General features: G+C 45.5%; 1 long non-coding RNA gene across 1 annotated transcript; it reads left to right on the plus strand.

Annotated features, from left to right (window-relative positions):
• The first annotated feature begins 685 nt into the window (after positions 1–685).
• On the plus strand, positions 686–23,290 carry LOC106005346. Its single transcript, XR_001178639.2, has 4 exons — positions 686–968; positions 7,862–8,064; positions 16,025–16,156; positions 22,843–23,290. It is a non-coding gene; the product is annotated as an uncharacterized LOC106005346 (long non-coding RNA).
• The last annotated feature ends 3,408 nt before the right edge of the window (positions 23,291–26,698 follow it).

A 26,698-nucleotide genomic window follows, 5' to 3' on the forward strand; every position in this document is an offset into this window, starting at 1 on the left:
TTTTTTAAAGCAACATCTGAGTGAGGACATTTTCACTTGATAGTGGTTCTCTAACTTACTCATGCATCCGAGTGCCCTGGAGGACTTGGTAAAATTCAGACTGCTGGTTTCCTTGTCCAGTGTTTTTGATTGAGCAGGTCAAGGGTAAGGCCCAAGCGTTGGTATACCCAGCAGGCTCCCCGGTGCTGCAGCTGCTGTGGCACTTTGAGAACCACTGAGCTAGATCAAGAAGAACAGCAAGGACATGCCAGGCGGCAGGGGAAGCAGTGCAGGGACCGGAGGGGTGATAAGCAACAGATGTTTGAGAGAGTGAAGAGCAAATCTGTGAGGCTCGAGCACGGTGGGTTGCTAGGTGCAGATGATGATGGGCTCGGGTGCCAAGCCTCGAGTTTGGACTTGATCCTGGAAGTGAAGGGCAGCCAAAGGAGGTTTTCTTGAGGAGGGAAGAACACGAGCAGATTGGCACTTCAGCAAGATCGCTTCGGAGGGCAGGTGGAGCAGGGAGGAGGGGGGAGGCGGAGGGATGAGTTAGGACACTGTCACATTCAGCCTGCCGGATCCCACTAGCCTTGGACTTACTGGGAACCAGGGTCCCGGCAGTGGGAAGTCATCAGAAGTCTCCACGAGCCGCAGTCCCTATAAAAATAGCAACAGGAACAAGCACTCAGCTGACCGTCTGCAGTAAGCATCCTCGCCTCCAGTCCTCCTGACAGCCTGTGGTTAGATGCCACCGTGGCAGCTCAGAGTTCTGGAACCTGCCTCAGGGGTAGGACAGCCGGAAGCAAATGCAAAGGTGAAGCCCATTCTCTTTCTGCCACTGCACATTTCCCCATGTCCAGGCTCCTTAGGAGCTTGCCTCATTCCTCCAGGGGCTTGGTGGCTGTGTGTGTTGGGAGGGTGTTGTGTTGTAAGTGCTGGATGCGGTGACGGAGTTGCCTGCCAAACCCTCCTGTCCCGGTTGCAAAAAGGTAAAGGGTCTTCTTGCAATTCCTTCTGGGATTGGAGGGAGCGAGGGAGGGAGAACTCTGCTGGGCATTGGGTTTATCCCCTGGAGCAGTAACTCAGGCACTGGGGGAGAAGGGTGTCGCCCTGCCCTCCTGCTCCCCTGACATAACTTGGAAGAAGTCTCCGAAGGTCCCAGGTCAGTGGGTGAAAGCACTGAGCCAGGCCTGCCAACGACTCAGAGACAATGAGAACAATGAGAAGAGCTCACTTGCCAGGTAGAAAGTGGATTTGTTTCCCCCATGGATTTAACTTAGTTAGGAACCAGGCACAGAGGGAGAGGCAGAAGAATCAAAGAGGAAAGGATGACCTGGAGTTAGAAAAGCTGGGTTCAGGAGTCCCAGCTGCCCCTTGCTGCTGGCTGTGTGACCTTGGGCAAGTCCCTTCCCCTCTCTGGGCTTCAGTTCTTTCAACCAGTAAAACTTTGTAGAGAGATGAGATTAACTCTAAGCTCCCTTCCCGCCTTGACACTGTATGCTTTTTCTTTTCAATATAGCCAAGTGTGACTTTTCCAGGAAAATGTCAGACATTTCAAAGGGCAAGCTTCTGTGTTTGCCAGACATCCTTTGTCACTCTTGAGCTGGTCTTGCCTACCTTCGTGTCCAGGGGATTTTTCTACGATGTATGCATTTTCTAATTTCTCCAGCTATATTTCCTTGTTTGCGTTGGTTGACTGTTGCAGAAACAGGGCACTGTTTTTTTAAGCAAATATGCAGTCCCATGCCAACAGGAATATCCTGTTTACAAGAGCCTTCTTTTACAAGGTACCAGCTGTTTGAAAACATTTGTGTATTGCCACATCAGAATAATCTCCTGATAAGCAATTATTTTTTTCTAGTAATATAATTTTCTTTAATGTCATCATACGGTAGGGTAGAGCTCCTTAAAAAGTAAATATCCAATGTGATTACCATGATAACCTGGTTTCTTCCTCGTCTTCTCTTTCAATATGCTAGGGTCGCCCCATAAAATACTGCGGACTGAGTGGCTTACACAACAGAGACGGCTTTTCTCGTAGTTCTGGAGACTAGAAGTCTGAAATCCAAGTGTTGGCGAGGCTGGCTCCTTCTGAGGGCCTTAGGGAGAATCTGTTCCATGTCTCTTGCCTTGTTTCTGGTGTCTTGCTAGCAATCTTTGACATTCTTTGGCTTGTGGAAGCATCACCCATCGCTGCCTTCATGTTTCTATGACACTGTCCCTGGATGTGAGTCTGTCTCTAAATTCTCCCATTTTAGGAAAATGACAGCCATGTTGGATTGGGGCCCATCCTACTCTAGTAGGACCTAATTTAACTTAAGCTTCCAACGATGGAAAGAGTCATTCGCTGTAACTGACCCCGAGCTGCTCTGAAATCCTTCATGGTGTTGGTACTGGCTGCACTTTCCATGGGCTGCTCCTAGCCATTGACGGAGTGTGGCAGGCATACCAAGGAAGCCCTGATCCTGGGAGACACTGGGCTCCACTGCGAGGTGTCACTGGCGCAAGGCCTCCCCAAAGACCTTGCTGAACCTACCTGAGACTGCATGGCAGTCTAGGATGCTTCAGCCCAACTTTCTCCCTTGTCCCCTTCACTTGGGGCCATACTTGCAGCCACCCTTGTTCTGCCTCTTGAGATAACTCCACAGACCACTCTGTTCCCCTTCCAACCCCTCGAGCTCCCCTAGCCTCCCCCGGCTCCCTGTAGGTTTTCCCTCCCGGCTGTTTCTCTTAAGAAAATCCCTCCATGTTTAATCCCGTCTTCCACTGGTGGAGGACCTGGACTAACACGAGAGCTGACTAAGAGTTAGTGTCTTCAAAACCACAATGAAATACTCTCTCACAGCCATCAAGATGGCTACCATAAAAAACGAAAATAGAAAATAACAAGGGTTCAGGGGGTTCTGAAGCAATTAGAACCTTTTCGCACTGTTAGTAAGAATGTAAAATCGGTGTAGCCATTATGGCAAACAGTATGGCGGTTCTTCAAAAAATTATTTACCATATGACCCAAAAATACCGGCTCTGGATATATACTTAAAAGAACTGAAATCTGGGGCGCCTGGGTGGCTCAGTGGGAGCCTTCGGCTCAGGTCATGATCTCAGGGTCCTGGAATCAAGTCCCGCATCGGGCTCTCTGCTCAGCAGGGAGCCTGCTTCCCTCTCTCTCTGCCTGCCTCTCCATCTACTTGTGATTTCTCTCTGTCACATAAATACATAAAATCTTAAAAAAAAAAAAGAACTGAAATCAGATTTCAAATAGATACTGTGCATCCACGTTCATGGCATCATTAATCATGGTAGCCAAAAGATGGGCACAACCTAAGTGCCTAACAACAGATGAGTGGATAAGCAAAATATGGAATATATGTAATGGAATATTATTCAGCCTTAAAAAGGGAAGGGAATTGTGACATATGGACAACATGGGTGAATCTGGGGACATTATGCTAAGTAAAGTCAGCCAGCCACAAAAAAGAAAAAGACTGTGTGATTCCACTTGTTTGGGATAGTGAAAGTAGTGAAAGTCCTGGGAACAGAAAGTGAAATGGTGGTTACAAGGGGCTGGGAGGGAGCGGGAAACGGGGAGTTCATGTCTGATAGGTATAGAGTGTCGGAATGAAAATACAAAGATGTTCTGGAGATGGCGAGTTGTGGTGACTGCATGACAGCGTGAATGTCCCTTAATGCCTCTGAACTGGACACGTCAACATGGTTCAGATGGGACATTTTATGTTTTGTGTATTTCATCACAATTAAAGATAAAGAACAAAAAAATCCTTACCCCTTTGAGAGTGCAAGATGGAAGTTGGGAGATAAGGGGCGGCAAAGTTGAGTACAGAGAGCTCTGAGCTTGACGTCAGGGAACCCCGGCTCTGATCAAGTTATAGGTTCAGAGAGTCTCAGCTCCTGGTGGACACAGGCTTCAGGAAATGTGACTGCCAGGCTACTAGACCCTCCCCCCGCCCCCCTGAGTCCTCTCAAATGACTGCCCACACTCCTCTAGCAGCTGCCTCCCCCCTTCCCCCGCCAGCACCATTGAACACTGCGGCTTGCTAGAGAGTTCTGCTGAATGTGGAGCGTAAGGGTACATCCTCAGTCCTGGGTCCATTCCTCGGCAGCCCTGGGGACAACTCTGCTCTCCTTCCAAGCTGTGTCCCCCACTACTCCTTCAGCCTAACCTCACCCTACAGGGAGGCCACAGTCAGAATTTTGAGAGGCCCTTTAAAGATTCCCCCACACCCGTCTATGGGCAGAAACACCCAAACACCAAATCCCGCTGAAAAGTGCTTAGAAGACCCAGATGAAAAGTTCTGGGAAGCCTCAAGCAGAGCGCTTATTCTTTAAAAGACCTAAATGGTCTGAAGTCTTCTGGTTACTAGTTTATATACCGCTTTAAAACCATGAATGTCCTAATTTTGGGCTTGAGCTCATGATCCTGAGATCAAGACTTACACACTCTACTGACAGAGCCAGCTAGGCTCCCCTAAAGCCTCCTAATCTTTTCACTGTTGGGATGGTCCTCATTCACACTCATTTCAGGGAGCTTTATGATTCACCAGACAGCTGGTGGTGAATTGGAAAACATGTTTATAGTGCTGCCTTATTGCTTCATAAACTTTTTTTTTTTTTTTTTTTTTTTTTTTTTAAGGTGAGAGAAAGACAGAAAACAGCAGTGACTCTTAGCAAGGAGGTTCCCCCTGAATGAACCATTGTGACTGTTTAAATGCATCCTTTTGGCCTGCCCTGGCTATACCAGGAAGGCATTAGATGTAAAAAATAACGAGGCTTTTCTGTCTGAAAGTATTCATTTTTAAAGAGAGAAAATACAGACTTGAGCACCGGCCAGAGGAGTTTGGCTAAATATTCAACAGACAGAAAAGAAGAAAATACTTTTGATTTTAATACTTTCTTTTTTGCCTCTCATCTTCAAACTGTAGTTATGGAAAATCATTAGGGGCTCAGGCTTGTTGTTAAGGTTCAGATCCTAACTCAACTGTATCCCACAGGCAAGCTATAGAATCTCTACGTGCCTCAGTTTCCTATTCTGTAAACTGGGAATAAAAATAGTGACGCCTTCATAAGTAACTCCTTTATGAGGGTGTGAATACTAGCCACAGCTAGAAATTACTGCACATTTTCTATGTGCCAGGCATTGTGCTAAGTCTTTTATATACGTTGACTCACTTAATCCTCAAGCCCAGGATGATCTAATTCCAGAGCATATGACCCTAACGACAACATGATACCACATTGTGTTAATTGTGGAATGCATGTAAAAAAAGTAAACCTGGCCTCAGTAAATATTCAGTAATCATGGCATGATCCCTCTGTCTTAGGGGTGGGGACCAGTAGTTCAGAGATGAAAAAATGTTCTAAAATCACACCACCATGAAATGGGGTAGAGCTGGGGCTTGGCAGTGGATATTTCCTCCCTGAACCCAAGCAAAGTGCAGTGGTGCAGAAGAGACTGGCCATGAAGCAGGGAAGTGAAGCTTTGAGCTGTACTTTGAGAGAAGAAAGGAGATGGAGGAGGGGCTGGAAAGGCGCTCTGGGCATGGTCAAAGTCCTGGAGCCCATGATGTGCAGGGCAAATCCGCGTTCTGGGAAGGGCACAGGGAGGGTGGCCATGGCAGGGGTGACGGGAGCAAGGCTGGAGAGATTCTGGGCCAGGTCTCAGACAGCTCTGAATGTCAGGCCATGAATACACTTCACCAGCTCCCAAACGTTCTGAAACATTCCAGCGATCTCCTTCATGGTATATACTTGAGATGAAGCCCTAATCATATGCACCAGAAAATACACAGAGAATGTTCACGATAGCATTGGAAATAATGGCAAACAACTGGAAACAAGCATAATGTGCATCAGTGGGTGAATGGATGAATGAATGAACCAATGAATGTATACTTACACAATGTTATACAATTCAGAAGTGAGCATGAATGAATTATGGCCACGTTCAATTATATGGAACTAATGAGTAAAGAAAGCAAGGTGCATTAGATTTCACAGAGTATTGAGCTTTTTATGAAGCTCAAAACAAGTAAAACAAAATAAACCCAATAGGGTGTCTGGGAGGCTCAGTTGATTAAGCTGCTGCCTTTGGCTCGGGTCATTGTCCTAGGGTCCTGGGATCAAGCCCCACATTGGGCTCTCTGCTCAGTGGAGAGCCTGCCTCTCCCTCTCCCTCTGCCTGCTGCTCTGCCTACTTGTGCTCTCTATCTCTGTGTCAAATAAAAATAAAACCTTTAAAAATTTTTAAAAATTTGGGACGCCTGGGTGGCTCAATTGGTTAAGCAGCTGCCTTCGGCTCAGGTCATGATCCCAGCGTCCTGGGATAGAGTCCTACATCGGGCTCCTTGCTCGGCAAGGAGCCTGCTTCTCCCTCTGCCTCTGCCTGCCATTCTGTCTGCCTGTGCTTGCTCTCTCTCCCCCTCTCTCTCTGATAAATAAATAAAATCTTAAAAAAAAAATTTAAAAAATTATTTAAAATAAACCCAATAATAGATTTGTTCCATTCTACATTCATTTGGAGCGAAGCCATGAAGTCATAAATGGAATAACCAATGGAAAGCTGAGGAAAGTGGCCATAGAGATGGTCTGTGAGGGTCTTCAAGGGGAGGAGTTGAGAGAGGTGGACGCATTAGTACTAGGAATGGTCCAGTTCTTGAGCTGGTTTGTGGTTTAAGGATATTCATTTTTTAAAGATTTTATTTATTTATTTGACAGAGATCACAAGCAGGCAGAGAGGCAGGCAGTGGTGGGGGGTGGGGGAGGGGAACAGGCTCCCTGCTGAGCAGAGAGCTCAATGTAGGACTTGATCCCAGGACCCTGAGACTATGACCTGAGCTGAAGGCAGACGCCTAACCCACTGAGCCACCCAGGAGCCCCAAGGGTATTCATTTCTTCAAATTACATTTCATAATTTACATATGTAGTATATAGATCTTGCCTCTTAATACTATTAGTACTTTTAACAAGAAAAGGCAGAAAGGCCTAATGGAAATGCTGAGATAAATTAAATGAGGGAACTCTAAATCAGAGCCATTTGTAACCCTTGAGATGCAAGCTTCAGGGCAGTGGTGTTCTCCCTCAAAGCTCTTCTATCCATTGTAATGCCTTTCCAATCTTGCATTCACTCAACAACCATTCTCAGAGTCCCTACACTGTGCCAGGGATTTGGAGATAAAGCGTCAGCCCTTGATCTGGAGGAGCCCAGAGTTGGGAGGATGTGAATGGTAGGGACCCACAGAGTTGTGGCACCAGGGCTGGCTCGTCTGGCCCCCAGAGGGTGGCCCCCAGGGCATGCTTCAGAGGAAGCCACGACTGGCGGGCAGGGAGCAGCTTTCCTTACTGGCCTGGATGTCATCCTCTGGGCAGGCCTCCCTGGTCCCTCTCGGTATCAGGTATCGTCACGTTGTTCCCCCTCAGTGGTCTGACTTGCTGACGCATGGCCAGCACACACACCCTGGTCCTCCTCCTGCCCCCAGACCTCACACAGGACTCGGCCAGGCAGTGGTGGCTGGCCGTCATCATGAGCTGATGTCGACTGTGCATTTATGTACAGCTTTGAGGGTTGGCGTCAAATATTCTGCTTGCCACTGGGGCCAGAACCTGGACTCTAGGCCTCAGGACAGCTCAGGACAAAGCTGAGCCTCTCAGCGCCCATCTGATCCTCTCCCCAAATGCAATTTAAGAAACACCTCTGAAAAATAAAGACATTACATTTTTCTGGGGAATCGTGTCTACGATGAGTAATAAAGTAGCATTCCATTTCTTTCATCTTTTTTTTTTTTTTTTTTTTAAATATTTTTTTTTTTTAAAGATTTTATTTATTTATCTTTCATCTTAAAACAACGTCTTTCTCATCGGTTTGCAGGCTTCCCAGGATTCGGGGCTACATCGGGGAGTTCCTGCAGTACCCTACGTGTCGTGAGTCGTGGTCCTCCTAGCTCAGCACGGAAGTCCTTCGTCACGCTTGGGTTCTGCCTGCTGAAATAGATGCTTGTCCAGGCCCGAGACAAGTCCTTCCTCTCCATGTCACCAGGGCCCAGCTCAGCAGTGCAACTCAAGCAAGAACTGGTGAGTGTGTGTCCTAATTGTCTTTTCTGAGCTGCTTGTATTTGCTGGATCTCAAAGAGGCCTCAAAACCACATTCTGTAAGCAGGGTGTGTGCACACACGCATAGATGCACGAACATGCAATCCGGTTATTCTAGTTACACAGCATCACACTGAAAACCCCAGAGCACCAGGCTGTCCTCATTTAGGAGTTTAAAAATAACAGCCCCTTCCATTCATTGAGAAGTGTTTACGGTTTCCAAAATGCTCCCACAGCTATTCACTCAGGTCAGAACTCATGGCAACCATGGGAGGTAAGTGGGGATCCCTCCCTGGTCCCATTTTATGGATGGGAACACTTGGACTCAGGGGGGGAAAAGGGATCTGGCCAAACGCAGACAGAACAAGGTCTCCCAGACCCGAGTTCAGAGACTCTTTGGCACACGGCAACAGGCTGTGTAGACTCAGCTGGAGTCCAGTGCTACCTGATGCTTGGTTCCTGTCAGGATAAATGCGGACATGACCTTGAAATGTTCTGGAGCCCTGGCTTGTCACTAAGGTTCTGTTTAGGTCAGAAGCTCTTTCCTGCATGAACTGGAGACGAGAACGTCACAGTAAAAAGCCTCGCCTTGTGCCTGCTCTTCTGGAATGGCTCAGAGCCCCCACCGCTCAGTTTCAGGCTACATTAGGTGGCTGTGTGTCTTGCCTCCTGGAATTCACCTCCTGGTCCTCCTCCAGGAAACCCTGGACCGAGCTGGGGCCAGAAGCCAGATGGGAATCAGAAAGGCTTCTGGAGGGGCGCCTGGGTGGCTCAGTGGGTTAAGCCGCTGCCTTCGGCTCAGGTCATGATCCCAGGGTCCTGGGATGGAGTCCCACATCAGGATCTCTGCTCAGCAGGGAGCCTGCTTCCCCCTCTCTCTCTGCCTGCCTCCCTGCCTACTTGTGATCTCTCTCTCTGTCAAATAAATAAATAAAATCTTAAAAAAAAAAAATAAAAAGAAAAAGAAAGGCTTCTGGAGGAATGAAAGCCTCGGCTGGGTCTTCAAGCCTGAAGAGGCAGGAGCGGGACCGCGGTGGGACGGGTTAGGAGGCAGGGGAAAGGCATTGGGACAGAAAAAGAGCTTGTGTAAAGATACACTTCGAGCCTGTTCGCACCACCTTCACAATTTTTACCACTACCTGTACAGTATCCAGGTGACATTTTTAATTGACAATTTCTAAACTTAGATCCATTCATTTAAAAACCACACACTGGGAGTTCTTGGGTGGCTCAGTCAGATAAGCATCTGCCTTCAGCTCAGGTCAAGATTCCGAGCATCGAGTCCCGTGTCAGTCTCCGTGCTCAATCAACGGAGAGTCTACTTTCCCTCTCCCTCAGCCCCTCGCTCCCCACCCCATCGTGCTCTCTATCACTCTCTCTCAAATAAGTAAATTAAATCTTTTTAAAAACCACACACTGTATCATGGGGTTGCTTGCTGGTTTCTTTTCTCCTAATACCCATTAAAACAAATAACTATATTCAAGTGAAAAACAGTGATGCCTTTATCCCCCTAAAATCACCCGGTGTCTTCAGGTAGAACAGGTACGGATTTGGCCAACAGGGAACAAAGGCATGGCTCTGAGACCGAGCAGGGAGGGCAGTGGAGAAAGCCTTGTGGAGCTGAGAAAATTGTGACAGGAGGCTGGAGCGCTGAACGGCAGCCCGACTTGAAAGGGCTTGTATGCCCCAACTCAGAAGCTGGGCTGGATCATCCCCGAGTCAGGAATGGGAAACCAGTGAATTTGTATGAGCAACTCCTAAGGAAGGTTCCACTTCTTTCTTGGGGTTCAGGTTGTCCTTTGAAGGTTGTATTTTAAAGGAGTTCCATAAATCTCAACGATCAGGAAACCTTGAGGAGGTGATCTCTAACAGAGAAGGAGGCTTAGAGTCAGGCCACCTCCCCAACAGTTCAGTGACTTTGGACAGGCCACAGAACCTCTCAAAACCTCAAGCATTCTGTCTATAAACTGGGCACAGGCCTATGTGCCTGGGGCAGGACCTGCAGGAGGCCCAGTTCCCTCCAGATCAGTTTTCTCAACCTTGGCATTATTGACAATTTGGGCCTGATAATTCTTTGTGGTAAGGATCTGTCTTTAGTGATGTGGAATGTTTAGCAGCATCCCTCGTCTCTACCGAGTAGATGGCAGGAGCATCTTCCCAGTTATGACAACCAAAAGTCTCCAGAAATTGCCAAATGCCCCATGGAGGAGCACAGTGTTAACCAGACTTATCTTTGAAGAGGTGGACTGTCAGACAGGTCCTGGCAGCCTCAGCGGTGTGGTTCGGGATGGGCCCAGGAGAGTAAGTAGGGGTTTCTCGCAGATGGGCCCATATCTCCCAAGTCCAGAACCCCAGATGGAAACGAACAGTCAGTGAAGGTGTTGTTTTGTCATTGACTTTCTTACTGAAAGGATGACTCATTGATTCCTTATATAATGTCCTCAGGGAAAGACACCCCAGAGAGCATCACAGGCTCCAATCACTCAAAGGTATGACTCTATGCTTCCTTGCTTGGGCCTGTCCTCATGAGAAAGCAGAAGACAGGAAGAGAAACGACCACTGGGCTTAGAGCAACTATGGGAATGATCAGAATAACTACCCAACAAGGCAGAGGAATTACACACACTCCAGGTCCCAGAACCTGGCCAGCCTGTTCTTTGACTCATAAAAATAATTACAGTAATAACATCACTTGAGCATCTACTGTATACCCTTGTACACACTTACCTAAGCCTCACAATAATACATTATTCCTGTTTGATACATGAGGAACTTGAAGCTCCATGGGATCTGGAAATTTACATGACATTGCTCAACTATTAGATAGAAGACAGCAAGTGAACCGTGTAGATAGGAGGGTTTAGTCCAGCTCTATCTAATTCCAAACCCTCTGTTATCTCTCTTATGTTGGGCTACAAGTTCTCCTTCTTAGTGGTGCCGTGAGAAGGAAGACAGCTGTAAAATTGTGAGGGTTTTGAAGAACCGCTGTCATTGACATCCTAACTGTTGAGTTGGGTGCCAGAGCTTAAAGCCACATGCACATAAAACCGGAAGAAGCTGCCTCTGATATTTTCAACCTTGTAAAATTAAGCGCAGGTCCAGAAAACCACACGGAGAGACAGCTTGGTGAATGATTATAAGGCACACATCTTTTTTTTATTTTAATATTTTTTATTTAAGAGAACTTAAAACCTTCGCAGAAGTAGATGGAGTGGGATCGTAACGAACACTCATGGACCTATCAAGCAACCCCAAGAATCACTACCCTATGGCCAGTCACGTCCCTGCCATACCACCATCTTCTGACCGCTCTCCTGTGTTATTGTAAGACAAATCCCAGACATCATTCTCTCCTGATAAGCACAATCCCTCTGCCATCTGTGTTGCTGGTACCCGAGGCCTTAGAAATTGTATTTCATTTTTATCAAGGCTCTAATGAGGCACACACTTCTTAAATTCCACCAGTCAAGAAACAGAACTTTGAGGGGTGCCTGGGTGGCTCAGTCGATTAAGCATCCAGCTCTTGGTTTTGACTCAGGTCATGATCTCAGGTCATGGGAGAGAGCCCCAAGTTCTGCTCCTTTGGGCTCAGCGAGGAGACTGCTTGAAAGATTCTGTCCCTCTGTCCTTCTCCCCCAACTTCCCTTCCCCATGCACATGCTCTCCCTCTCTCTCTCTCTCTCTCTCTCTCTAGTAAATATTTAAAAGAAAGAAAAAAAAAAAAGACCAGGACGCCTGGGTGGCTCAGTTGGTTAAGCAGCTGCCTTAGGCTCAGGTCATGATCCCAGCGTCCTGGGATCGAGTCCCACATCGGGCTCCTTGCTCAGCGGGGAGCCTGCTTCTCCCTCTGCCTCTGCCTGCCATTCTGTCTGCCTATGCTCTCTCTCTCTGATAAATAAAATCTTTAAAAAAAAAAATCCTTTAATAAAAAAAAAAAAAAAAAGACCTTTGCTATCCCCCAGAAGCTCTCTACATGCCTTATCCTAGTCACAGCCCTGACCTTCCCTCTAAAAATAGCCACTTGCTTGAATTTATCATCTAATTAGGCATATTTAAACACTATAATAATTTTTCTTTTTTAAAAAACTTGATAGATCTCTTAGGTCTATTTCCCTCTGTGGGTTTCCCCTTCATCCTTTTCCTTTCCCTACACTTTATATTTTGAAGAACTCGAGAGAATGAGCTGTGGTTTCTCACACTCTGAATTTTCTGGTTGCATTACACACTCTTGGTGCAGCTCAACATCTCCCTCCCTCCCCTGTATTCCTTGCAAATTGGTAGCTGGCCCCAAAGTCTTTGTCAGACACAGAAGTGATCTCTTTCGCAATCTTATAGAGGACACTGCATTCTTTCATCAGGGAACACATAATGTCTGGTTTTCATGTCTTTTTGATGTTAGCAGCCACTGATGCTCAATGCCCATGTCTATTAACCCACCACGGGTTGCAAATAGTGATATTCTAATTCTAGCATTTCATTTTCATTCTTTATTTGGAAAATCTTTTTTTAAAAAGATTTTACTTAAAGAGGTCACAAGTAGGCAGAGAGGCAGGGGAGGGTGGGGGGGAAGCAAGCTCCCTGCTGAGCAGGGAGCCTGACTCGGGCCTCAATCCCAGGACCCCAAGATTATGATCCGAGCCAAAAGCAGAGGCTTTAGCCCACTGAGCCACCCAGGTGCCCTTTATTTGGAAAATCTTATAAGGAGACAGTTTTCTTCATCTGATATTTGGTTGCACGGTGATGTGGTTGACCCAGCACATCTGATTCTGGAGGGGAAGTAGGTGCCTTTTTGTATAACAGGCTGATTTTGCCCAGCCTGCCTGTATATTTCCCCATCTTCCCACACTTTAATTTCTTCTGTTGTGACTTCAAGTTCAACCTGTCCATTAGCTAAATCCTCCTATCATTTTCTATGTGCTCAATCTGTCTCCTCTCATATCAATATCCTTCAAGCAGCCCGGGCTACAGCTGCTATCCTGGTTCACTCCTGACTTTTACAGCCGTGCTGTGGGAAGGCATTTTTACTCACTTTATCCATGACTTCAGCTCCTCTGATTCCTTGGCTCGCTGGTGGCCAGCTTCCAGCCCCAGCCTGCAGGGAACCTGTCCCAGCAAGGTACCAACAACCTCTGTCAAGGGAAATTCATGCAAAATGTGTTTGGCCATGAGGACCTCTCCCCTGTCAAGGGGGAGGGGCACAGGAAGGTTATTTGAATAGGGTCCTGCATCACAAGTGGTCTCAAACATAGGTTTCTGATATAATCTCCAAATAAGGATAATAATGTGCAGGCATTGCTGTTGATGTGTTTGTATGTTCAGGGCATTGATCTGCTAACTATGATCGTTCTCCTTCTCTTTTGGCACACTTCTTCTTCTTCTTCTTTTTTAATTTATTTGAGAGAGAAAGAGATCACAAGTAGGCAGAGCAGCAGGCAGAGAGGGAGAGAGGAGGAAGCAGGCTCCCTGCTGAGCAGAGAGCCTGATGAGGGGCTCGATCCCAGGACCCTGGGATCATGACCTGAGCTGAAGGCAGAGACCTTAACCCACTGAGCCACCTAAGTGCCCCAACTTCTCCATTTTTTAAAATAAACTAGGACCTCAAAAATGAGAATGACCTCAGCCCTGGTCTCCAAAAAGCCCTGTGGGGACCATCTGGGAGGCTTAGGTGAGGTGACCATGGGGAGAGCATGGAGTCACGTGAGCTGAAGGGAAGGCCCTAGACCCAGACTGTTAGTCCTGTCTTCTGCTTCCTAGGCTACCAACTTACTCCTAATCTCACAGGGTTATTGAGAATATCCAAAGGATGGTGAAATCATTCACGCAGGAGAACTTTTTAAGGGACATATATTATTCAAAAAAGCCACCCAGGATCTCTACCAGCATGTTTTCTTAAACAAAATCGGAATCAACTCCAAAGACACTGCCTGAAGGAAGGATCCGAGGAGTGTTTCATAGTGTCTGCTGCACAGACACACGTTTCTGGATGTGTGCGCTGGTTGTGATGCAAAGTGTATTCCCTACCACAGGCCACCTTTTTTTAGAGTTTGAAAAACGGTGCATGCCTTGTTAGGCCCCTTTACCACGTCTCCCTGGAGAATGGGGATTGATAACCTCATTTACAAATGAACCTATTGAAGCTTCCAGAAGATACATGATCTCAGATTAATATGCATGTTTTAGACCAAAAGCCTTGGAAATCTTCTCCAACTTCCTAAACTTAAGAATCACCTGGGGGCACCTTTTACTTGCTAGTTCCTAGTCCCTCTGCAGAGATCCTGATGGGGGGCAGTGGTCCTGAATGGACATTTGTAACAAGCGCCCTCTGTGATCTGATCCTGGCCATGCTGCCATGCTGCACCTTGCTGCTTTGGAACAGTGATCCAGAAGTTTTGCCTGACCCGCTGTGGGGCTGAAAAAAAAGCACTTGAACTCTAATTTCTGCCTACTCTCATGTCATTCTTTAATAATACCTATGCATTTTATAATGTACGTGCTGTGTTAGTACAACAGCTCATGGATACAGTTTACAAATACCCTATGGGCGTGTACTACACCTATGGCCCCGTGCACCCTTGACTATGTATGAATGCACATAGGGGCTTCCAACGTAAATGCAAGTTTGGGTATGTAATGGGGAGGGGGCATTAACACTTGCACCTGTTGGGGAACAATGAGAAGAGGAAGGAGATTGAGGCTTTGGGCTGTAGTCATCACCGTGTGCACGCTGTTTTCACAAAGATGCCTGTTACTCGTTCAGCTCATGGCAGAGCTGGTCCTGTAGAGGTACACAGCATGCGGGGATAATGGTGCTGGCGTTCTGCAATGCCGGGGCGGGCGAGGTGGTCAAGAACACGCATGGAATTTGCAGTTGGCCAGTGTTGAGGTTGGACTGGAGTTCTAGGGAGGACTAGCCATGACCCCCAGGCCCTCAGCTCCCTCCTCTGTGAATGAAAGTAGTAGCAGTCCTGATCTCCAAGGGTTGCTGGCGTACTCAAATGAGCTGACAGCACCTACAGGGCCCCTGACACTGTACCAAGTACTTTACATGGCTTTCCCATCCACACTGCTCCCCATTTTACAAACAAGAAACCAAGGGAGAGGGGGGTTGACTTCTTTGCTCCAGGCCACAGCTGGTACGTGACAGATCCAGTACTGAGATCCAGGCTAACTCTAGAAGCCACATTCAGCCATGCTCTTCTGTAGTGTCTCCCTAACAGGCCGTCTTGGATGCTCTGCACCGTACTTGGGTCAGAGTCAGCATTCAAGAAAAGGTTATTGTTGCTCGTACTCTTACTACTCTTCCTACAGGTACTATTGTCAGGGGCTTGCTGTATTCCAGAGCAGCTCCTTCCATACCCATTACCTCACGGAGTCTTTGCAGGAAACTGGCCAAGGGCATATCATTAACCCTGACTTATGGGAAGGAAAGTGAGGATCAGAAAATTTGCTCATAAGAGCTTCCTTGGAAGACTTCTCATCTGCTTTTGTGCCAGAGATTTATTCTTTTTAAAAATATGTATATATATTTTTATTGTATTTATTTGACAGAGAGAGACACAGTAAGAAAGGGTACAGAAGCAGGGAGAATGGGAGAGGGAGAAGCAGGCTCTCCACTGAGCAGGGAGCCCGACGTGGGGCTCAATCCCAGGACCCTGAGATCATGACCTGAGCCAAAGGCAGATGCTTAGCGACTGAGCCACCCAGGTGCCCCTGCCAGATCTTATGAAATGTGGATGATCCCATTTAAAAACTTCTGGTAAATAATACTCATACTACTAATAACAATAAATAAATAAATAAATAAAAGCTTCTGGTGAGGGGACCTGAATGGACAGCATCATTTCTGTCAGTCTCTAGAAATCAGCTCCATCCTCTCTTCAGCGAGGGATGGTTCTTTCTGAGCCAAACGGGATTAAGATGGCCCATCTGTTCTTTGTCCAGAGGAGGTCTGAATTCCCAGGAAGAGGAAACTTGGAATGAATTGTCAGCCAACACTTGTACCGATCGTGAAAATGCCCAGCGAGTTTGTTGGAAATGGAAATGAAGAAACAGGCAGAACAGGGATGTAAAAATGTAAGTGTTTGGGAAGATAAGATCCAGAATGGTAAATGTGGTAACGAATGCCGACATATTTCTTTCCTCACGCGTATCTGGTTTTGAAACATATTGCTTATAACACATCCAGGGGTTTCCTTTTCATTGCAGGTTCAGTCTGCAGAGTTCCTGCTAAAAGCTCCCAAAGTCTTTCCTAGGACTGAAATGAGCTCCATTTTAATCCTTCTGTAGTGATCCCATTATTTTTACAGCTGTTTCTACAATCACATATAGGATCTATATGCAAGATCTGGTTCCTTTTTTTTAGTTTTTAGGTAGGTATGTACTGACCCTGGAAGCTTAGTGAACTCCACGAAGCATGGGGCCCACGTTGGCATGTGGTGGAGAAATGGTGTCAATGACACTGGACTTCGAAGACAGATGTCTCTGGACCAAAGGCAGGCTCGACCACATGCTGGCTGTGTGACCAGTTAATTCGGTCATACCTGGCAGCTGTTCATAGCAGAACTAGAAGACACTGCATAGAAGCCCATCCGGTGACCGGCTTGCAGAGGAGCTGCGTACTCCTGGAAATTCAGGACTTGACAATGGAGTATTTGCTTGCAAACCTTTATTCCAGAACCTCATCTGTTTGCTTTAGAGCACTCCCGTTAGCTGGGAAAAGATTAACAAAATAGTCAGGAGTTTCGTGTCCTTTACTGGGTTCTCTGTTTTTAAATTTTTACTTGGAAATCATTTCCAACTTACAGAAAGTTGCAAAAAAAAAAAAAAAAGTACAAATCACCTCATTCACCCTTTACCCAGATTCACCTACTGTTAAGATGTGACTCTATTTAAGAGTGAGTTACATGCATCATGGTTTTGTTCCTCTGCGGACACTCAGCTCCATTCAACCTCAGCGACTGACTCCATAGATTTCCACTGATACAGGACTTTTGTCTTCTGTACCATCCATATTCCAAGTGGTGTCAGTCAATGTGTAAGAGGTTTTGACTGTATGGAGTCTTGTCTCAAAGGCACCAGATTTGGTCCTTAGGGTGCCACAACTCGCAGCCATGGTGAGTACAATTAATTTGGATTCTTTTCTGCTTGCAGGGTAAGTTATTGGAATTGGATAGAAGAAAAATGAATTTTTGGATGTCTTAGACCCTAGGGGCAGGGAGCAAATCGGGGGAGGAACCAGAGCCAGAAACCACCAAATATCTGGGGCCCGAAAAGCTTCATTCCTAAGAGCTCTTCTAAGAGATGGCATTGTCAGCGTTCGTGACTGAATCTCAGCTTGCATTCCTCTTCCTAACACCCGAGAAATTTGACCCAGTTAATAATAATACTGATAAAAACAGGCGACACTTAGGGCATGCTTGCTATGAGGCAGACACGATATTCAACACCTTTATGCAGTGTCCCATTTAATTCTTACTAACCATCTTACTGCTAACAAACCCTATTGTCTTCCCCATTTTACAGGTGATGCAACTGAGGCTTAGGCAGGTTAAGTAACCTAACCAAGTTTCCGCCCTTAGAAAGCAGGTACGTCAGCACTTGATTCAAGGCTTCCAGTGTTGAGGTTCTTTAACCACAGCACCGGGGCCTTTGGGGGTCTGGGTTTTGGAGGAGTTGGAGGAGGTCAGGTAGGGCTCCTCAAATATGTTCCAGAATTCCTGTTCCTCACAACCGGGTGTTTGCAGACACTTCCCATTGGTTGTTTCCTTTTGTCCCTCCCTCTACTCATTTGAAAAAAGATGAACATAAGGTTCAAGGTCGTTCCATGAATTCTACAGGGTCCCATGGCTATATTTTTTTTTTTAAGATTTTATTTATTTATTTGACAGGTAGAGATCACAAGCAGGCAGAGAGGCAGGCAGAGAGAGGGAGGAAGCAGGCTCCCCGCTGAGCAGAGAGCCCGATGTGGGACTCGATCCCAGGACCCTGAGATCATGACCTGAGCCAAAGGCAGAGGCTTTAACCCACTGAGCCACCCAGGCGCCCCTCCCATGGCTATTCTGACTGAGTGGAGACTTTCATTTTTCCCCCCTTAGAGAAGGAGTGGGTGGGGCAGAGGGAAAAGGAGACAGAGAATCCTAAGCAGGCCCCACACCCTGATGGCTTCCTGGGGATGCCTGGGTGGCACAGTCTATTAAGCCTCTGCCTTTGGCTCAGGTCATGATCCCACGGTCCTGGGATGGAGCCCTGCATCGGGATCCCCGTTCAGCAGGGAGTCTGTTTCTGCCCCTTCCCCTGTTTATGTTCTCGAATGCATGTTCTCTCTTTCTCAAATAAAGGGAGAAAAAAAATCCATTTTAAAAAATGCTACTTTGGGCGCCTGGGTGGCTCAGTGGGTTAAGCCACTGCCTTCAGCTCAGGTCATGATCTCAGGGTCCTGGGATCAAGTCCTGCATCGGGCTCTCTGCTTGGCAGGGAGCCTGCTTCCCTCTCTCTCTCTGCCTGCCTCTCTGTCTACTTGTGATCCCTCTCTGTCAAATAAATAAATAAAATCTTTTTAAAAAAATAAAAAATAAAATAAAAATTAAAAATGCTACTTCCTGGGGGTGCCTGGGTGGCTCTGTGGGTTAAAGCCTCTGCCTTCTACTCAGGTCATGATCCCAGGGGATCAGGGATCTGCTGAGCCCCACGTCAGGTTCTCTGCTCCACGGGGTGCCTGCTTCCTCCTCTCTCTCTCTGTCTGCCTCTCTGCCAACTTGTGATCTCTGTCTGTCAAATAAATAAATAAAATATTTTTAAAATAAATAAATAATGCTACTTCCTGTATGCCAGAATAGGACAGTGGTCATTAAGGCTCCCAGTCCTGAAGTTTTCAGATTATTTCATCTTTAACAAATCACTTCTTCATGTACTAGCTGCCACCATCAGCGACCGTCAGCCACTGAGGCCAATATTTGGGAGAAACAGCTTTCTTGTGGTGGGCTTGGCTGGGGCACACTCCCAAGAGGGCTGAGCTCAGTCAAAACGAGAACCTGCTGAGACACCCAATTCTCCCAAACTGGTGTCCTTAGTCATTCACCCACTCCTCCCAAATACCTGTTAAGCATCTATTGCATGCCGGGCACTGTTCTGGATGCTGATAGAGTAATGAACCGAGGTAATGATACATAGCTCCCTTATGCTTGAGTTTATGAAATGCCAAACACAATTGCAAAAAGAAAAAAAAATAGAGGTAAGAGTAGTAATGCCACTAATTTTTTTTTATCTTTTATCTCCTCTATTCATGACATTAATAACTGGAGGGTAGGGGTGTAGAACCTGAACCTCAATGACTGCAAGGGACCGGTAGAGGTCTCCTGGCAGAAAGACAGAACACAGGCCGCCTCCCCCTTCCCCATAAAGCTCATGCTGCAGGTCACCAGGCAGCCTTGGGGGCCATATCTGTTTAGAATCCCCTCGTAGTTCTGATACAGAGCAAAGATTGGAATCTCAGGCTTGTCCTGCCACCTAAGCTTTAGTTGCCTGAGTTCTAGGAGAGATAATATCTCATATCCAAGGACTTGTGAGAACTAAATGATAACAGACCTTTAATTTATGGGGCGCCTGGTTGGCTCAGTCGATTGAATAGCTGCTTTCCGCTCAGGTCATGACAGTGGGGTCCTGTGCTGGGCTCCCTGCTCAGCCGGGAGTCTGCTTCTTCCTCTGCCCCTTCCCTGTTTGTGTTCTGTCACTAAGAAATAAATAAAATCTTTTTTAAAAAAGACCTTCAATTTATATTAGCTTCTTTATTAGTGTTTATCTCCGAGAATACTTTTTGAGCCTGTGCTTTTAAAGACTAGGAATTAGCAGGCCATCTTCTCTTTATATACACATGCATTTGTTTGTTAAGAGTGACATAAGGGGCTCCTGGATGGCTCAGAGGGTTAAAGCCTCTGCCTTCGGCTCAGGTCATGATCTCAGGGTCCTGGGATTGAGCCCCACATCGGGCTCTCTGCTCAGCGGGGAGCCTGCTTCCTCCTCTCTCTCTCTGCCTGCCTCTCTGCCTACTTGTGATGTCTCTCTGTCGAAAAAATAAATAAAATATTAAAAAAAAAAAAAAAGAGTGACATAAGACAGGGGCACCTGGGTGGCTCAGTCAGTTAAGCATCTGCTTTCCTCTCAGGTCATGATTCTGGGATCCCGGGATAGAGCCCCGCATCCATCTTCCTCTACTTGCCACTCCCGCCTGTCTGTGCTCTCTCTGTCAAATAAATAAATAAATAAAGTCTTTTTAAAAAAGAGTGATAAAAGACATGTACAGAACATTCCACCCATCCGCAGCACAATACACACTCTTCTCAAGTGCACATGTACCACTCTCTAGGACAGATCACACATGTTAGGCCACACAAGTCTTAAAAATGTAAGAAGACTGAAATCATCTTTCCAGCCACAATGATATGAAACTGGAAATTAATAACAGGATGAAAATAGAAAAATTCCAAAATATGTGGAAATCAAACAAACAGACACCTAACAACAAATGGGTCATGGAAGAAATCAAAGGGGAAATAAAAACTTATCTTGACATAAATACAAATGAAAACACAACATACACAAACTTACAGGATAAAGCAAAATCAGCACTGGGAGGGAAGTTTATAGCAACAAATGCCTATATTAAGAAAGAAGCAAGATTTCAAATAAACAACCTAACTTTATACCTCAAGGAACTATAAAAAGAAAAACAAATATAGCCCCAAATGATCAGTAGTAAGGAAATAATAAATAATAGAGTTGAAATACAGGAAATAGAGAGTAGAAAAATGACAGAAAAGATCAATGAATCTAAGCGTTGCTTTTCTGAAAAGATTAATAAAATTGCCTTTTAGCTACAATAAGAAAAACTTTTAGCTAGAATAAGAAAAAAGAGAAAACAAATAAAAATAGTGGAAATAAAATAGAAGATATTAAAAGGGATGACACACAAATATAAAAGACTATAAGAGACTATTATGAACGCTATACGCCAGTGAATTGGATAACTTTGAAGAAATGGATAAACCCAAAAAACGTACAATCTACCCAGACTAAATCGGGAAAAAATTGAAAACCTGAACAGATCAATAACAAATAAGGAGATTGAAGCAGTAATCAAAAATCCCCTACCAAAGAAAAGCTCAGGACCAAATAGCTTCATTGGTGAATTCTACAAAACACTGATGGAATTAATGCCATCCTTCTCAAACATTTCCAAAAACCTGAAAAGAAGGGAGTACTTCTAAACTCATCTCACCAGTATTACCCTGATACCAGAGCCAGTCAAGGGCACTACAAGAAAAGAAAATCATGGGCCAATATCCCTGATGAACAAAGACGCCAAAATCCACAACAAAATACTAGCAAATCAAATTCAACAGCTTATTAAAAGGATTATTCATGTCGGATGCCTGGGTGGTTCAGTGGGTTAAAGCCTCTGCCTTTGGCTCAGGTCATGATCTCGGGGTCCTGGGATCGAGCCCCATGTCGGGCTCTCTGCTCAGAGGGGAGCCTACTTCTCCCTCTCTCTCTGCCTGCCTCTCTGCCTACTTGTGATCTCTCTCTGTCAAATAAATAAATAAAATCTTTAAAAATAAAATAAAAATAATAATAATTTTAAAAAGGCCCAAAGGAAGCTGATTTTGTTGCTGTTGTTGTTGTTGTTTGTTTGTTTATAGAAATAGATACAAATTCCTAAAATTCTTGTGGAGAAGACCCAGAATAGCCAAGGTGATCTTGAGAAAAAAGAACAAAGCTGGAGTCATTGCACTTTCTGATTTTAAAAGATATTGGAAAGCTATAGTAATTAAAACAGTATGGTACTGCCATTAAGGCAGACATATAAACCAATAGAATGGAATAAAGAGCCCAGAAATAAATCCATATGTATACAGTTAACCGGTCTTCAATAAGGGTGCCAGCAGTACATAATGTAGAAAGGACCATTATTTCCAAACAGATGATGTTTGGAAAATTGGATATCCATATGCAAAAGAATGAAACGAGTCCCCTATGTAACAACATGCACAAAAACTAACTCAAAACGGATTAAAGACTTGGGCATGAGACCTGCAGCTATAAACTTCTGGAAGAAAACATAGAAGAAGAACTTCTTGACATTGATCTTGGCATTGATTTCCTAGATATGACACCACAAGCTCAGGCAATAAAATAGACACATGAGATTTCATCATGACAACATCATAAAAAGTTTCTGCACAGTAAAGGAAGCATTCAACAGGGTGAAAAAGGAGAAACCATTTGCAAACCTTTTATCTGGTAAGAGGTTGATATCCAAAACACACAAGGAGTTCATACAACTCAATAGCAAAGAAACCAAATAGCCCAATTTTCAAAATGGGCAAAGAACTGGAACAGACATTTCTCCAAAACTATATATATGTCCACTGGGTATAGATCACTGATCACTGGAGAAATAAAGTCAAAATCACAAGGAAATATAGCCTCACAACTATTAGGACAGTTATTACCAAAAACAAAACTAAACCAAACAAAATGAAAGACAGAGAGTGTTGGCAAGGATGCAGAGAAATTGAAACCCTTGTATATTGTTGATAGGAATGTAAAATGGTGCAGCCATTATGGAATCCAGTGTAGAGATTCCACAGAAAATTAAAAAATAGAACTACCAAATAGTCCAGTAATCCCACCTCTGGGTATATATCCAAAATATTTGATATCAGGATCTCTAAGAGGCATCCACCTTTCCATGTTCATTGCAGCATTATTCCCAATAGCGAAGATATGGAAAGAACCCAGTATCTATCCAAGAAAACATGTGATATGCATACAATGGGATATCATTCAGCCTTGAAAGAAAGAAGGAAATTCTAACAGTTGGGACAATATGGATGAATTTGGAGGACATCATACTAAGTGAAATAAGCCCATCACAGAAGGATGAAGACTGCACGATTCCACATACATGAGGTATCTACATTAGTCAAACGTAGAAGTAGAAGATAGAATGGTGGCTGCTAAGGGTTGGGAGGGGAGGAAAGGGGGAGTTGTTGCTCAGGGGGCATCAAGTTTCAGTTAATGCAAGGTGAATAAGTTCCAGAAATCTGCTCTCCAGCATAGTGCCTGGAGTTAACAATATGGTGTTGTGTACTTCAAAATTTGTCAACAGGGTAGACCTCATGTTAACTCTTCTTGTCATAAAAAGCAACAACACACACACACACACACACAAAGAAGCATAAGGAAACTTTTGATGGTGATGATAATGTTTATTATCTAGACTGTTGTGATAGAGTCACAGATGTATGCATATGTTCAAACTCATCAGATTTTATACATTAAATATGTGCAGGTTTTGGTGCACAAGAGTATCTCCATAAAACAGAACAAGAAACAACAACAATCAAAAACTTGTTTTGTCCCCAAAGAGCTTGAGGCACCTGATGTATTGGCTTGCTAAATAAAAATCAGTCATTTGGGGAATGAGTGAGAAAAATTGTTTCATTCAATATCCAGCATAAAAACAGAGACTGCAGGTTAGACGTCTCTTCCAAAAGAACTCTATGGAAAACCAAAACACAGGAGAGGATGGGGTTGCACTGGGCATGGTTTAGAAACCTAACAAGCCAAAGAGCTAGCATACACCCAGACAAACGTTAATTCCCACTCTGTACACAGAGACCAGTTACAGACAAGGCTTTCTCAAAGTGCCAATGACTTGCCCTGGGCTGGAAGAAGACATACAAAATTGCTTTGAATTGGATCCCTGAATCTGAATCCCGACTGTACAGCCAAACAGCAAATCTCCTCTGCTCTCAGAGCCTTCAGCTTCTCTGTCTGCAAATGAGGCTGCCAAAACCTGTGAACGCCTGCCTGCGGGTGGGCCCTCACCAACGGCTTCTCACCCATGCCTTCCGTGACCTGATCTCACAAGCCCTCGTCAAGTGGTTGCTGGGCTTATCCCCACTTTGCAGAGACGTGACTGCTGGATCACTTAGTATAACGCATCCCTTCTACCACATTGAAAGACTGGCTGACATAATATCCCTTTGTGTGTTACCCAGCAGAGAAACTGGCACACCGTAATTATTTAACAAATGCTTAGTAAATAGATTTGTAGGGGGTGGGGGCTGGTTGGCTCAGTCGGTTAAGCGCCTGCCTTTGGCTCAGGTCTTAATCCCTGGGTCCTGGGATCAAGCCCCATATTGGGCACCCTGCTCAGCAGGAAGCCAGCTTCTCCCTCTGCCTCTCTCCCTGCTTGTGCTCTCTCTCTCTCTGTCAAATAAATAAATAAAATCTTAAAAAAACAACAACAACCAGATTTTTAAAAAATGCATAACATGAAGAAAAGCTTAAATTTTGAGCAGCCTGGCACTTCCTAGTTTGAAAGTGCAGCCAGTTGCCCTCCTCTGGAGGATGACAAACCTTCTCATTTTTAGTTTGGCTTCTAAATATGACCATCACCTGATAGTAATTTATTTTTGTTTCCTGTGAGTCAGAGAGCCAAAGACACTGTCCCCAAGCCACCAGGACAGCCTTTAAACAAAGGGCCCCATAATGAATAGTTTTGGTAAAGTAACAGCTTTCACACACCTTGTCACAATATGGGAAAACTCTAATTTGTTTAGTACTACGTATTAGTCAAGTGCATGTCCTGTCATTTCTCTTTCTTTTTAAAGTAAGCTCCACACTCAGTATAGGGCTTGCACTCTCAACCCTAAGATCAAGAGTCACATGCGCTACTGATGGAGCCAGCCAGGCACTCTATTGCCAGTCATTTCTAAAGAACCTCTAAGAATGCTTACTCAGATGGCCAGATGAGCAGCCCCATGTCATAGCCTAGGAGAGCAGTGCAGAAATGCAGCAGGACCAAGAGGCAGCTCCGTGTTGTGGAAATGAGTGCTGTGTCAGTCCCTCTGTCTCCATAGGGTCCATCTGGAGAATGAACTGTGCTAAAGATTAAATGATAACAACAGATACAGTACTGCAATGAGACTGCCAAGACCCTGGAAATGCCTGGACACTGTATTTTCCCCCCATTTGGAAAATGGGACACGATCAGTTTCAGAACAGGCTGAGAGAGGTGATACCAGGCTTTGAGGGGTGCCTGGGTGGCTCAGTGGGTTAAGCTGCTGCCTTCGGCTCAGGTCATGATCTCAGGGTCCTGGGATCGAGTCCTGCAACGGGCTCTCTGCTCAGCAGGGGGCCTACTTCTTCTCTCTCTGCCTGCCTCTCTGCCTACTTGTGTTCTCTCTCTCTCTCAAATAAATAAATAAATAAATAAAATCTTTAAAAAAAAAAAAAAAAAAGATACCAGGCTTTGAACTCTGGAAGGATCCGTCACTCTTCCTATTCACAAGGCACCAAACTCTAGAAAGCAGGTGGAAAAGGCAGGTCACAGGGCAAGACATTTGACAAAGTGGAGGACAGGGAGGACACCTAAAGGGTAGATTTTCCAGGGACAGAACTCTGCAAAGAGGGCAGCCCCGTTCAATCCAACAAATATCCATTGGGCACCTGCTTGATGCTTGAAACAAATAATGATAAATCAGTATTTGCTGAACACCTATTATACCCACAACACACACGTATGTGTTCATCCTCACACTGGTCCATTCCAGAAGGTGCTGTTGCCTCAGTTTTTAAAGACAAGGTAACTGAGGCTCAGGGAGGTTGCAGGATCAAGACAGCCAGGGGCTGGTAGGGCAGCCCCTTGACAGCCAGGTCCTCCCACTGTACATTTTATTCCTCCATGGTCAGGAGCATGCATTCTTATTTTTCACACTACTAATTTCCAGAAAGGATATGAGGCATCTCTGGAAGGGGTTTCCCAGGGGCAATGATATAGAGGGACCCCAGCAGTTAAAGTCTCCTGCAGCCCAAGCTGGCTGAGTCAGACAGGTACATACTAAGTACTCAGTAAATGAGTACAGGCTGACTGGGGGCGGGCAGCTTGCCCTGAGCACCTACTATATGCTGTAAAAGAAGAGAAGCTGGGTATATTGACTGCCTGTGTATACGGGGACACAGGTTTTGCGCCGTACCCAGCATGTGCTACAGGGACAGGCATTGTGGCACCTGCTGGCTGCCAGCTGGAAGTGAGGTTTGCCCTGAGCATGCACTACGTGCCAGGAGTTCTGCCTTTCTTATCTCCCAGCAACTCTAGGAGTCGGATTATTCCTATTTTGCAATGAGGATATTAGGTTCGAAGAGGGGACGCTAAGTCCACAGCTATAAGTGGAGTTAGTGGCCCAGAAAGGATCCCAGCTGGGTGCTCAGGTTCCTCCTCCATTTCCCAGGAGAAACCATCCTGCCTTGTCCTTGCCCAAACCCACCATAGAAGAGTGGACTTCAGTGAGACTCCAAGGCCTAGCCAGCTGATGGTGGTGATGAAGATGATGATAACTATTTACTGACCACTTACTATATACCCAGGTACTTGAGTGCAAGATCTCAAATTTATTTTTTGTCCGGTATCATTCACGTTAGCCAAAGGGATGCAGCATTCCCGAGATCCCGCGAGCAGGAAGCCAGTAAGTGACAAAGTCTCTTGGACTTCGTGACAATCCGCTTGGACTTGACTTTAAATTTCTTAACCCTGGGTCAGCCTCCGCGGAG

The sequence above is a fragment of the Mustela putorius genome, unplaced genomic scaffold, assembly GCF_011764305.1.
Source record: "Mustela putorius furo isolate JIRA1106 unplaced genomic scaffold, ASM1176430v1.1 tig00000580_pilon_pilon_pilon, whole genome shotgun sequence".
Classification (NCBI taxonomy): domain Eukaryota; kingdom Metazoa; phylum Chordata; class Mammalia; order Carnivora; family Mustelidae; genus Mustela; species Mustela putorius.